Source organism: Bos mutus, chromosome X (genome assembly GCF_027580195.1).
Source record: "Bos mutus isolate GX-2022 chromosome X, NWIPB_WYAK_1.1, whole genome shotgun sequence".
NCBI classification, from domain to species: Eukaryota; Metazoa; Chordata; class Mammalia; order Artiodactyla; family Bovidae; genus Bos; species Bos mutus.
In genome coordinates, this window is record NC_091646.1 from 110,961,066 (window position 1) to 110,974,212 (window position 13,147).

Here is a 13,147-nt window from a genome sequence, read left to right on the forward strand (position 1 = left end):
AAATTCCTCTTTTCTTAAAGAACCTACATGCTGCTGCTGCTGCTAAGTTGCTTTAGTCGTGTCCGACCCTGTGCGACCCCATAGACAGCAGCCCACCAGGCTCCCCTCCAGGCTTCCCTCTCCAGGCAAGAACACTGGAGTGGGTTGCCATTTCCTTCTCCAATGCATGAAAGTGAAAAGTGAAAGTGAAAAGTGAAAGTGAAGTCGCTCAGCTGTGTCCAACTCTTAGCGACCTCATGGACTGTAGCCTACCAGGCTCCTCCATCCATGGGATTTTCCAGGCAAGAGTACTGGAGTGGGTTGCCACTGCCTTCTCTGAAGAACCTACATAATGCCCTCAATTGGCCTATTGTCCTGCAAAGCCTAAAATATTTACTTTACAGAAAATATCTGCTGACCCCTGGCCAAAAGAATAGTCTCAAAAGGGATATAATGTGGTTCATTTCCCTGACTCTCCTTGAATTGGAGGGAGCCACTTGGGGGGCAGAGTGGGTAGGGGGTTACATTTTCTCACACACACACACACTTCAGCATTATTATTTTCCCTCAGGCCCATGGTCTGCCTCTTGTGCATGACTTCCAGATGACAACCTCATTACAAAGGCATGCCTTTCAGAACACGCAGGCTTGGCAGCAACTCTTGAACTGCCCTCCACCGGTCTCTCAGGTGATTCATGGCCTGACACATGGCGTGAGAAAGATATCATAGATATTCCTATGATATCAGAGAACACGACCCGTGGCTTCATGGAATCACCAAAACTCTGGGTTATAATCAACATGAAGGCCTCATCTGGCCACCACCCAGTCCTCTTGCGTGTGTGTGTGAGTGTGTGTGCACTCAGTCGTGTCCGGCTCTTTGCAATCCCGTGGACTGTACGCCCACCAAGTTCCTCTGTCCATGGGGTTTCCCATGCAAGAATACTGAAGTGGGTTGCCATTTCCTCCTCCAGGGGATCTTCCTGACTCAGGGATCGAACCCGTGTCTCCTGCATTGCAGGTGGGTTCTTTACCACTGAGCCACCAGGGAAGCCCCACCCAGTCTCTTGGTTTCCCTTAAAACATTTGCTTAGAAATAAAGTTTAAGAAAGTAAGTCAGTGTGACTGCCAGTAGTAGAGCAGTGGAGCATGCTCAGCCTTTTGAGAAAAAGCCAGACACATGTGGCCTGGCCCCAGGCTGCAGAAATCACCCACCAGGCAGCTGGGATCACACAATGCATGGCACACACTCGCGTTATACTTGCCAACAGTCCAGTGCCCACGCCAGGCAGATCAGAAAAATGAGCTACTTATTCAAATCAAATGAGCCATCACAGGTTTTCCCACACAGCCAGTAACCAAAAAAGATGAGCATGCAGATGGAATCAACACCAGGTCGAAACAGTCACCATGAGCCAGAAGTTGATCCCACGTGGAAAGTGGCCTTAAGGACCCAGCCCTGTGCCCAAGCCCAGAAACCAGCTTTCAGGGCCCAGGCCCGCTCTCCCCGCCCTGGGAGAGCCCAGAGCTTCAGGCAGCTCTTCCCTTGCTCTTCCCCTTGCCATGCACGCAGACTCGGGTCTTTATTTGGCAATGGAGGCGATCAAGTGCTCCCACCAGGAAAACCCACCAGGCAGCATGCATATTCCAGATGCACAAACCCCCATCCAGGGCACAGGAGCCTCTCTGAGCCTCAGTGTTCTCATCTGTCAAATGGGGAGAAGAATAACAGTATCCTTGAACAGGGGCTGTGAGGATTAAATCATGCTTACAGAACCCTCAGTACAGTCCCTAGCACAGAGTAAGCACTCCAGAAGTGGAGCAGATTATTACTTCTCTCACTGTCATGGACTTCACTCGCCTCTGACTGCTGCCTGAAGTAGGCCTGGAGGACCACTCCAGGTCTGGCCACGAAAGCTTAAAACTAGTCTAGATAACTCCTCAGTGCCAATTAGAAAATGACAGCACAAGAAGCCATCTGCCAATGTAGTGGTTATGGGTTCAATCCCTGGTCCAGGAAGATTCTACGTGTCGTGGAGCAACTGAGCCTGTGTGCCACAGTTACCAAAGTTTGCTGAGAGCGTGCTTCCTGTGGGCTGATGTACCCGACATCAGGGCACAGAGCTGAATAAGAGGAGGGAGGGCTGGATTCCAGGCTTGCTTGGCCATATGAGCAGTGGACAACCTATGCAAGTTTACATGGCTGCCCAGCTAAATGCAACTCATTGCATCATACTGAATGGGACCATCTCCCCTCAACAGCACACCTGACTTACCAAGAATGGGGACAAGGGAAGGTCTCTGTTGTTCTTGGCAAATTCCCTTCTTGAGTCAGGCACAGGTTGCATGCAGCCCAATTACCTGACAATCTCAGTCTTTCCATCAATTGAAACGTCTTCCTGTCTTTCCTAAAGTCAGTGTCCCCCATATAATTGGCCAAGACATCAGAAAAACCCATAGCACCCTACAGCTGGAAGGGCCCCTTATTTCATGGATGAGGAAACAAGCCAAAGGTCAAGAGTGCAACAGTGCTGGAGAGAACTCTTGCGGCTCCACTTCTGCTCCTGTGTTCTTTCAACTTCTCCCTTTGTTAACCTCCTAAGAAAGGATGTGCTTCATAGCCACAGCTGACTTAGGCAGGGCTTACTATGGGCCTGGAATTTTTCCTTGATTAATTTCTTTACGTTGCCCAGAAACCCCATGATGGAGGGACTGTGACAATTTCCAATTTTCCTATGAAGAAACTGAAGCACAAAGAGGTTAAGAAAAGTGTCGTATCTGGACTTCCCTGGTGGTCCAGTGCATAAGAATCCACCTGCCAGTGTATAGGGTTACAGGTTTGATCCCTGCTCCAGGAAGATTCCACATGTCACAGAGTGACTAAGCCTGTGTGCCACAGTTATTAAAGCTGGTGTTCTAGATCCCATACTCTCCACCAAGAGAAGCCACTGCAACATAAGCCCCTGCTCATCACAACTCGGGAAAGCCCACACAAAGCGATGAAGACCCAGCACAGTGAGGAAACAAAGTCATGTTCCTCTGGCTCCAGAACTGTGCTCTTACCCACTATCCAATATCCTAACCACGCACAGGATCCCAGAGACTCATAAAAGCCATCTAATTTGGCAAAGAGGAGATTGTTGGTGACACTCAACAAAGTAGCTTCCAATGTGGTAGAATCAAACGCTGGGTTCTAAAGGGCTAAACAAGTAGTGAGGGATGACAACAAACATGGTCACTTTCCAGCTCCAACCCCAGCACGCCAGAGGAACTTTCCAGAAGGAGCACACCGATGATCCCCATCATGGTGGAGGTGGAACCCCTGAGCTGAGAAGCAAATTTCTCTGCAATCTTGATCCAGTCTTTCCCAATGTTCCCTCTCCGTAGCCTTGGACCCCAGTCCTCCTCAGGTTGACATGACTGCCCCTCACTGCTTGAGAAGGCCCCACACCCTGCTCGCCTCTGCAGCCTTCTTCCTGCTTCATGGTGAGCTCTGTGCTGGCCCCCACCTCCTGGGATGGGTGCCTCCTAGCTAGAGGCGTTTGGGGCACAGCTGTCAGCAGCCTGCTCATCTCAGCCAGCACCCACGTGGCCAGGCCCACCCAGCAGACGTGTGCCCTGTGTTCAGTTCCCAGGCCCCTCACTACCTCTGGTGGCATTTAATCTCCTCCGTCCCAGGCACCCACCTGTGGCTCTGCTGCTGCTGCTAAGTCGCTTCAGTCGTGTCTGACTCTGTGTGACCCCAGAGACGGCAGCCCACCAGGCTCCCCCATCCCTGGGATTCTCCAGGCAAGAACACTGGAGTGGGTTGCCATTTCCTTCTCCAATGCAGAAAACTGAAAAGTGAAAGGGAATCAGTCGTTTCTGACTCCCAGCGACCCCATCTGGGGTCCCTCCTCCATCCATGGGATTTTCGAGCAAGAGTACTGAGGCTCTAGCCATGTACATTTCACACTGTGCTTTGGTGGTTGGTAAAATCTCCACTTTTAGAGACAGAAGCATGCTTGCGAAGCTCCAGTAATTCGCCCCAATGAACCGAAAGCTCTGTAGAACTTGTCACGTTCTGTCTTGCATTGTATTTTGGTAGGTCCATTTTACCTCCTCTATCAGACAGTAAACCTTCTGAACCCAAGGGCTGGGTTTTGGGGTTTTTGTTTTTCGGCTGTGCTGTGTGGTTTGTGGGATCTTAGTTCCCCAACCAGTGAGTGAACCCACGCCCTTGGCAGGGAAAGCATGGAGTCCTAACCACTGGACTACCAGGGAAGTTCCAGGTTTTGTTTCTTAATGGCTATGCTGTATACACTGTATGGACATAACATGTTATTTAATGAATCTCCTATTGATTGACTCTTGGGTGTCCTAATCATTTTTTTTCCCTGAGCTGTAAGTATTGATGACTTATAATACTATGTTAGCTTCAGGTGGTTTATTTAAAATAGCCAAGACAAGAAGGTAACCCAAGCACCCATCAACAGATGACTGGCTTAAGAAGATGTGGTGTGTATACACACACACACACACACACATGTTCCATTGTATGCATATGCATATGTGTATATATACACAATGGAATATTACTGTGCCATAAAAAAGAATGAAGTATTGTCCTGATTTTTTAACATTACAAACAATGCCACAATAAACACCTTTGGAGGGAAGGTCATTTTAGAAGAACTATGTTCAAGTGAGGGGAAGTGCCAGCAGGATGGACAAGAGGGATGATGAAGCATATCTGATACAGCAAGTAGGCCAAAGGGAGTGAACCAGGAGCAGAGGTGGGTGGAGCTGTAACTTAGGAAGGGCCACCTAAGGGGGGCCACCTAAAGAGGGGCCACCACTCCTTGCAAACATGACGGGCTCTTTGGGGAAAGGATCTCATTTTTGTGAGCTGGTGTGGAGGACAGTCACGTAAAACATATTTTGATGTTGAGGGGAGGAGATTTGAAGAAGTGCATGTTGGGGGCCTCCAATTTCTCTGTGATGGATATAGGAGGTGAGGTTGGTTTACCAGGAGAGAGCGCAGCTGGTAGAGGGGCACGTGTCAGTACTAGAGGCTGAGAACATGTGAGAAGACTCGGAGGACAGCCATGTAATTCACGCAGATGAGGGCACACTGAACACATAAGAACATGCTCTTAGGTTTGAGGCCCCGGGCTGGGTGCAGAGAGGAAGACTCCATGTCATCAATGGATTTCCCACAATCCTCAGAACTCTTTCTTCTCTCTCTTCACCCCAACTTGTCTTCTTTCCTCTTGCCTTCTAATTCTCTTTTCCCAATCTTCACTTCTCTCAACATGGTGCTTCTAGTGTTGTATAAAACCATTTTGGTTTCTTCTTTTCTGGGTCTGCACTCCACACTCCCCTCCCAGCCCCTCAAAGGACTTCAGTACCCCTCCAGGGTCAGAAATTACTTCTGGAAGATCCAGCCCATGGCAAAGGAGCTAATAACCATCCTGCCACCAGGTGGCGCTCCCCACCCAGTATTTTGGACTTGTGACTATAGGCAGAGGGGTCCTTTTTGTGTGATGCTGCTACTGCTACTGCTGCTGCTAAGTCGCTTCAGTCGTGTCCGACTCTGTGTGACCCCAGAGACGGCAGCCCACCAGGCTCCCCTATCCCTGGGATTCTCCAGACAAGAACACTGGAGTGGGTTGCCATTTCCTTCTCCAATGCATGAAAGTGAAAAGTGAAAAGTGAAAGTGAAGTCCCTCAGTTGTGCCCGACTCTTAGCAACCCCATGGACTGCAGCCTACCAGGCCCCTCCATCCATGGGATTTGCCAGGCAAGAGTACTGGAGTGGGGTGCCATTGCCTTCTCCTTTGTGTGATGTGTATGGGATAAAATGAGTATAAAATTTTACTGCAAAGGTTACTACAATCTACACATGTATACAAGGCTTATTCCTCATGTGGGGGCCATTTCAGTTAAGGCAACTCGAGTTTCCAAATAAAAACAATGTTTATGCACAATTTGCCCTATGTGTCTCAAAGGTTTAAGATTCAAGGAAAACAAACACCATGAAGCAATAAGCTTTTGCCCCTCCATCTGGGAACAGATAGAGACTTTTAACTAAACAATGATCTAGAGAAGGGTCAATTTCATAAATGAAGAAAGTGTATGTGGATTTCCCCGCTGGTCCACTGGCTTAAGACTCTGCACTCCCAATGCAGGGGCCTGGGTTCGATCCCCAGTCAAAGGAACTAGATTCCACGTGCCACAGCCAAGAGTTCAGAAGCTGCAGCTAAAAGATCCTGCATGCTACAATGAAGAACTAAGACCCAGTACAGCCAAATGACTACACTTAAAAAAAAAAAGAAACTGAATGAAATAGAGCTCGGACACTCCAGGAGATAGTGAAGGACGGGGAAGCCCATGGGATCGTAAAAAATCGGACACAACTGAGCGACTAAACAACAATACTCAATCCACTTACTGAGTTAGATTTTGAGAAAACAAAACAAAACCAGATTACAAAAGCCAGCCAGGTAGAAAACGTTCCAGGAGTACAGTGGAGAGCTAATGCACCGGGTGTGGGTGTCAGTCTACCAACTGGGATGCACAGCAAGACAGCTTCATTTCCTATGATTTGATTTTGTTTCTGTCACTGAGCTTTCATTCTACCTGAGGTCTCCCGAAGGTCAACTCAGACCTTCAGGGTACCGGAGGAGCCTTGCCTTCCAGGACTTGTGCGCAGCTTCTGAGTCTAATATAGTAACACCTGGGGTTGAGGGATGCATGTGAGAGAATGCACAATCTATTTCTTAAGCATTTTCCACAGAAAGTTGGCAGGTCCTCTCTTTTCTCGGAATCAACCGGACTTCTCAGCCCTCCAATTCCCTTCCCTCTTGGCTTCTCTCTCCCCCCCCCAAAAAAAAAAAAACGGTTGAGGGACTTCCCTTGTAGTCCAGGTTTAAGATTCCAGGCTCCCAAGGCAGGCGGCATGGGCTCGAACTCGATCCCACCAGCTGAGACTAAAGGTCCCAAACACCACAACTAAGACCCGGTGCTGCCCAATAAATAAATAACAAAATCCAAATAACGTACTCACCCCACCCAAGACCCCCAAGGCAGTGGACACAGAGCTTAAGGCCAACTTGAATCAGAATGATGAAAAAGGAAGAAGACAGATGTCATTCTTAAAGATGACTCTGCTTCCCAGTGCCATCTTAGCATCCAGGGCAGGGTTTTGCAAAGGTTTCTCTCTACAGCACGTGCATAGAATCAGCTGTTTTTTTTATTTAAAATGCAAATGTCAGGACTCAAAAAACTCAGGAGCTCTGGGGCCAACGAAGTTTGAGCACTACTCAATAGAGCAGGAGTTCTCCAAGTGTGATTCTTAGCCGAGCAGCTTTGGAGCCCCCAGCCCAGCTTGTTAGAAGATGCAAGTTTGCAGGCTCCAACTCGAGACCTACTGAATCAGAAACTGAAGTGGGACCCAGCCATCTGAAGTTTAACAAGCCTCCTCAGCTGACTCTGCGCATGCTCAGGTCTCAGACCTAACTGCAATACAGCAAAGATTCTAAAGCAATGGTTCATACTGTTGCCTGCAAATTGGAATCACCTGCAAGCTTTTAAATCCAAACGCTCTATCCCAGACCAATTAAATCAGCATCCATGAATATGCTGGAGATTTTTAAAGAACCTCACGTAATTTTGGGGCTTCCCTTGTGACTCAGCTGGTAAGGAATCTGCCTGCAATGTGGGAGACCTGGGTTCGATCCCTGGGTTGGGAAGATCCCCTGGAAAACTCCATGAACTGCTACCCACTCCAGTATTCTGGCCTGGAGAACTCCATGAACTGTATAGTCCATGGGGTCGCAAAGAGTCGGACACAACTGAGCGACTTTCACATAATTTCAAGGGCAGCCAAGGTTAAGAACCACTTTTAGGAAGTGGGGAAACTGAGGCCTCACCAGGACTGTCTTAGAATAAATGAACCCTCCCTGCTGGGATAGCCTGGTATTGTCCCCAGCCTGAGACTCTCTGTAGTCCTTATTATGGATGGAATAGGGTCACCTTACACCTGTGTGTTTGCATGGATTAAAGACTTAAATGCAGGACCTAACACCATAAAACTCCTCGAGGAAAACAGGAAACACCTCCTTAACACTGATCTTGGCAATGTCTTTTTAGATATGACACCAGAAGCACAAACCACAGAAGCAAGAATCAGCAAGTAGGACTACATCAAACTGAAAAGCTTCTGCACAGCAAAGAAACACATCAACAAAATGGAAAGGCCATCTATAAAGTAGGAGAGAGTGTTTGCAAACCATATATCCAATTAGGGGTTACTATTCAAAATACATAACGAACTCATATTACTCAATGGCAAAAAGCAAGCAATCAATTTTAAAATGGACAGAGGATCTGAACAGGCATCTTCCCAAAGAAAACATACTAATTGCCAACAGGTACATGAAAAGGGAAATACAAACCAAAACCACAATGAGATATCCCCTCACACCAGTTAGAATGACTATCATCAAAAAAAAAAAAAAAAAAAAAAAAAAAAAAACAAGAAATAACAAATGCTGGTAAGGATGTAGACAACAAGTAACACTTGTGCACTGTTAATGGGGATGTAAATTGGGGCGACCACTATAGAAAACAGTATGGAGGTACCTCAAAAAATTATACCATATGATCCAGTAATTCCAGTTTTGGGTATTTATCTGAATAAAATGAAAACACTAATTTGGAAAGGTGTCTGCCCCCCCACAGCCCCGTGTTCACTGCAGCCTTATTTACTTTAGCCAAGATACAGAAACAGGCTATCCCAGCAGGGAGGGTAAGTGTCCACTGATGTATGGATGGAGAAAGAAATGTGAGATATATATATATATATAATATATATATATATATATCAACCATAAAAATAAAGGAAATTCTACCATTTGGAACAACATGGATGAATGTGAAGGACATTATGCTAAGTGAAATAAGTCAAAGAGAGTAAAACAAATACTGTCCGATGTCTTTATAAGTAGAATCTAAAATAGTCACAGAGAAGGCAATGGCAAGCCACTCCAGTACTCTTGCCTAGAAAATCCCATGGATGGAGGAGCCTGGTAGGGCTGCAGTCCATGGGGTCGCGAAGAGTCGGACACGACTGAGCGACTTCACTTTCACTTTTCACTTTCACACAGTGGAGAAGGCAATGGCAACCCACTCCAGTGTTCTTGCCTGGAGAATCCCAGGGACGGCAGAGCCTGGTGGGCTGCCGTCTATGGGGTCGCACAGAGTCGGACACGACTGAAGGGACTTAGCAGCAGCAAAATAGTCAAACTCGGGACTTCTCTGGTGGTCCAGTGATTAAGACTCGGTCAGTTATCTATTTTATATATAGCAGTGCTGTACACCTGAAACTAGCACAACATTGTAAATCAACTATTTTCAGTGAAAAAAATGTTTTAAGTGTAAGCAGAAGAGGAGACTCCCTCCAGAGTATCATTCTGAATCAATAAGAATCGGTCTGTTCCTTTTCAACAGAGAAATTAAATAGTTCACTTCTGGGGGGAAGGTCTTTTTAAAATTTATTTATTTTTTAATTGAAGGATAATTGCTTTACAGAATTTTGTTGTTTTCTGTCAAACACCAACAAGAATAAGCCACTTTTTCACCATGAAAATCAGCAAATACCCATTGGCTCTTCAGGTTTTAGAGCTGCAATGTCCAACAAAAATGAGTCACATATGTAATTTAAATTTCCTAGCAGCCACAATTAAAATGTAAAAAGAAACAGGTACAATTCATTAAAATAACATATATAACCCAATATGGGCTTCCCTGGTGGCACAGCAATAAAGAATTCACCTGTAACGCAAGAGATGTGGGTTTTATCCCCAGACTGGGAAGATCCCCTAGAGAAGGAAATGGCAACCCACTCCTGTATTCTTGCCTGGGAAATCCCATGGACAGAGGAGCCTAGTGGGCTACAGTCCACCAGGTCACAAAGAGTTGGACACAACTTAGTGACTAACATAACCACAGGCTAACCCAGTATCTCAAAAATATTATGTAAAAATGTATGACAGTATAAAATTATTAGAGACATTTTATATTTTAAAAAAAGAGAGAAAGAGAGAGAGTCTGCCTACCAATGCAGGGGACGTGGATTTGATCCCCGGTCTAGGAACCAAGATCCCACATTCTGCAGGGCAGCTAAACCCATGTGCCATAACTACTGAAGCCTGCATGCCTAGAACCTGTGCTCCATAACAAGAGAAGCCAGTGTGAAGAGAAGCTCGCAGCACGACTAGAGAAAGCCCGCGTACAGCAACAAAGAGTCAGCACAGCCACAAAATACATAAATAAGTTATAAAAATAAAATAGTCAATTAATTTTTGACTATTAAAATTTTGACTAATTAAAAATAATTCTAAAAATTTTATTTTTAATATAAAAATTAAATAGTCAAACTCTTAGACTCAGGGAGTAGAATGGTGCTTACTAGGGGCTAGAATAAGGTGGCTGGGGCAGATGGGAGACATTGGTCAAAGGGTACAAACTTCCAGTTTTAAGATGAATAAGCTGAGGATCAAATGCAAGGCACGATTATTACATTACTAATACTGTATTTTACACTGGAAATTTGCTGAGAGTAGATGTTAAATGTTCTCACCACACCCGCCCCAACAAAACGGTAACTATGTCAGGTGGTGGATATGTGGTAATCATTTCACTAGATATGCATATATTAAACCACCACATTGCAGACCTTCAATATATACAATTTTTATTTGCCAATTCTGTCTCAATAAAATCAGGGAGAAAAAGAAAAAGGAAGAAAAAAAACCCACCAGTCTAGAGTAATAGACGTCAACTGCACATCCACTGATACAAATGCAATTAGTAAAAACATTAAGATTCTGTTTACACCAAACTATACTAAATAGTCTTTGTTTAAGAAAGTCAATTAGGTGCAAAACACATGTTCATTTTTTATTGGGAACTAATTGCCTGCATAAAGTAACAACTGCACTTGAGACTTAAAATCATGAAATTTTGAAGCCACCATCTATCTTGAAAATAGGAGTACAACCAGAGCTCTGATTTATGAGTTTGGAAATTGCATATGTTCCTGTTTAAACATGTGCCATGTTCAACCATATGTGGTTCCTTTAAATCTATTTATAGACGGTAAGTATATTTAAGGCAGTCATGTGTAGCACACCGGTTGTAGATAAAATTGCACAATGTCTTTTTCTTCTCTTTGACTATCAGACTGAAGACTTGCCTGTTAGTCAACTTTAATGTGCAGGAATCACCCGGGGACCTGATTCAAGAGGTCTGGGTTGGGACCTGAGACTCTGTATTTCTAACAAATCCCAGAGGGTCACTTCCATCTCTCTCTCTCTCTCTCTCTCTCTCAATTAAATGGGCACTCAGCAGTCCTCATCTTCCACTTCATTTCAGCATCAGGTGACATTGTCCTTATCACCCTCGCTTCCTTGATTTCTTGGATACTGCTCTCCTGATTTTTCTTCTCTGTCTACTCCTTTTCACTGTCCTTTCCAGGCTCATCTTCTGCCAGCTGTGAACAATTAGAATTCTTCAAAGCTCAATTCCCATCATCTTTGCATCTACTCCAAACATTGCCCTTAGGTCAGTGGTTCTCCATTGAGGTGTATTTTGTCCCCCAAAAGACATTTGGCAGGGATGGATGGTTTTCACAGCTTGAGGGGAGGAGAGGTGCTCATGGTATCTAGTGGGTAGAGGCTGGGGATGCTGCTAAACACCCTACAATGCACAGGACAGCTCTCCCTTCAAAAGCATCCCCCCCACACACTTCATCCCAACAAAGGCCTTTTTGTCGGTAATGCTGAGGTTAATAAGCTCTACCCTAGGACAGTGCTTTTCACACTGTAGCATGCCTGGCAACCGCCTGGGTCTGTTGTTGAATTCAGATTCTGATTTAGCAGGTACAAAGCGGGCTTTTCTAAGGAGCTTCCAGGAGGTGCCAATGTGGCTGGTCCAGGGACCACAGTTTGGATAGAAAGGCCCTAAATTATATCATTGCTATGCAAGGCGTCCGTCACTGTCATCACCACAGGAGACCTGAACTATGTGTCTCTAGTTCACAGCTCTCTTTCTTGAGCTCCATAGATGATGGTCAACTACTGACTCAGCATCTCCAATGTGGGTACTGGAAACCTCCCCAGATCAATATTACTAAGCCACACTTGTGATCTCCTACCTCCAAATGCTGTCCTCTTTCAATTCTGTCTCGTTCAGTCAACTCATTTTCACATCTCAGCTCTGGAGGTCTTCCTTAGGCTGCCTGCTCCTCCAGTTCCCCAATCTGACTCATTACTCTGACCTGTAATGTGAGAATTATATAATCTTCTAGAACATTCTTCCTTTCCTTCAAAGTACTTAAATCTCCCCCAATATGATTATCTGAGTAATGAGTTTCTGAATAAGCTCTGAAGAAATGAAATATTTCTATTTTTGCTGATCAGCGTCTCCTTGGGCCCTAGAATGATGCCTGGTCCATAATAATATTTATTGACTACCTGAATAAAATGAATAAATGAATGAGTGAGTGAGTGAATATAATTGACAGCTTCTAAATACATCAATATAATGCAGAATACAAATTCTAAATAACTTATTCAGCACTATTTCATAAATGCTTAAAAGGAAATTATGGCACCCAATCAATAATACACGACTGAGTGACTGAACTGAATTGAATCAATAATAAGGAATCTTAGAAATGATATCTTTAGTGCCCTTGAAGGTAACGACTCTGTCTGTCTCCGGAAAGGATGAGAAATCTTTAAGTTTTGGTCTTAGACTCTAAAAAGAAGAGTCTTCTTCATTTCATGCGTCCAAGCATGGCCTGATGTTGTAGAAGCTAATTTATTAATATAGTACATTTAATTGAGATTTTATTCATGTCTTATTGATTCAGAATGATACTCTGGAGGGAGTTTCCTCTTCTACTTACACTAAAAAAATTTCTTTAATTGAATATAGTTGATTTACAACGTTGTGCTAGTTTCAGGTGTTCAGTTCACTTCAGTCGCTCAGTCATGTCTGACTCTTTGGGACCCCATGGGCTGCAGCACGCCAGGCCTCCCTGTCAATTACCAACTCCCAGAGCTTGCTCAAACTCATGTCCATCGAGTTGGTGATGCCATCCAACCATCTCATCCTCTGT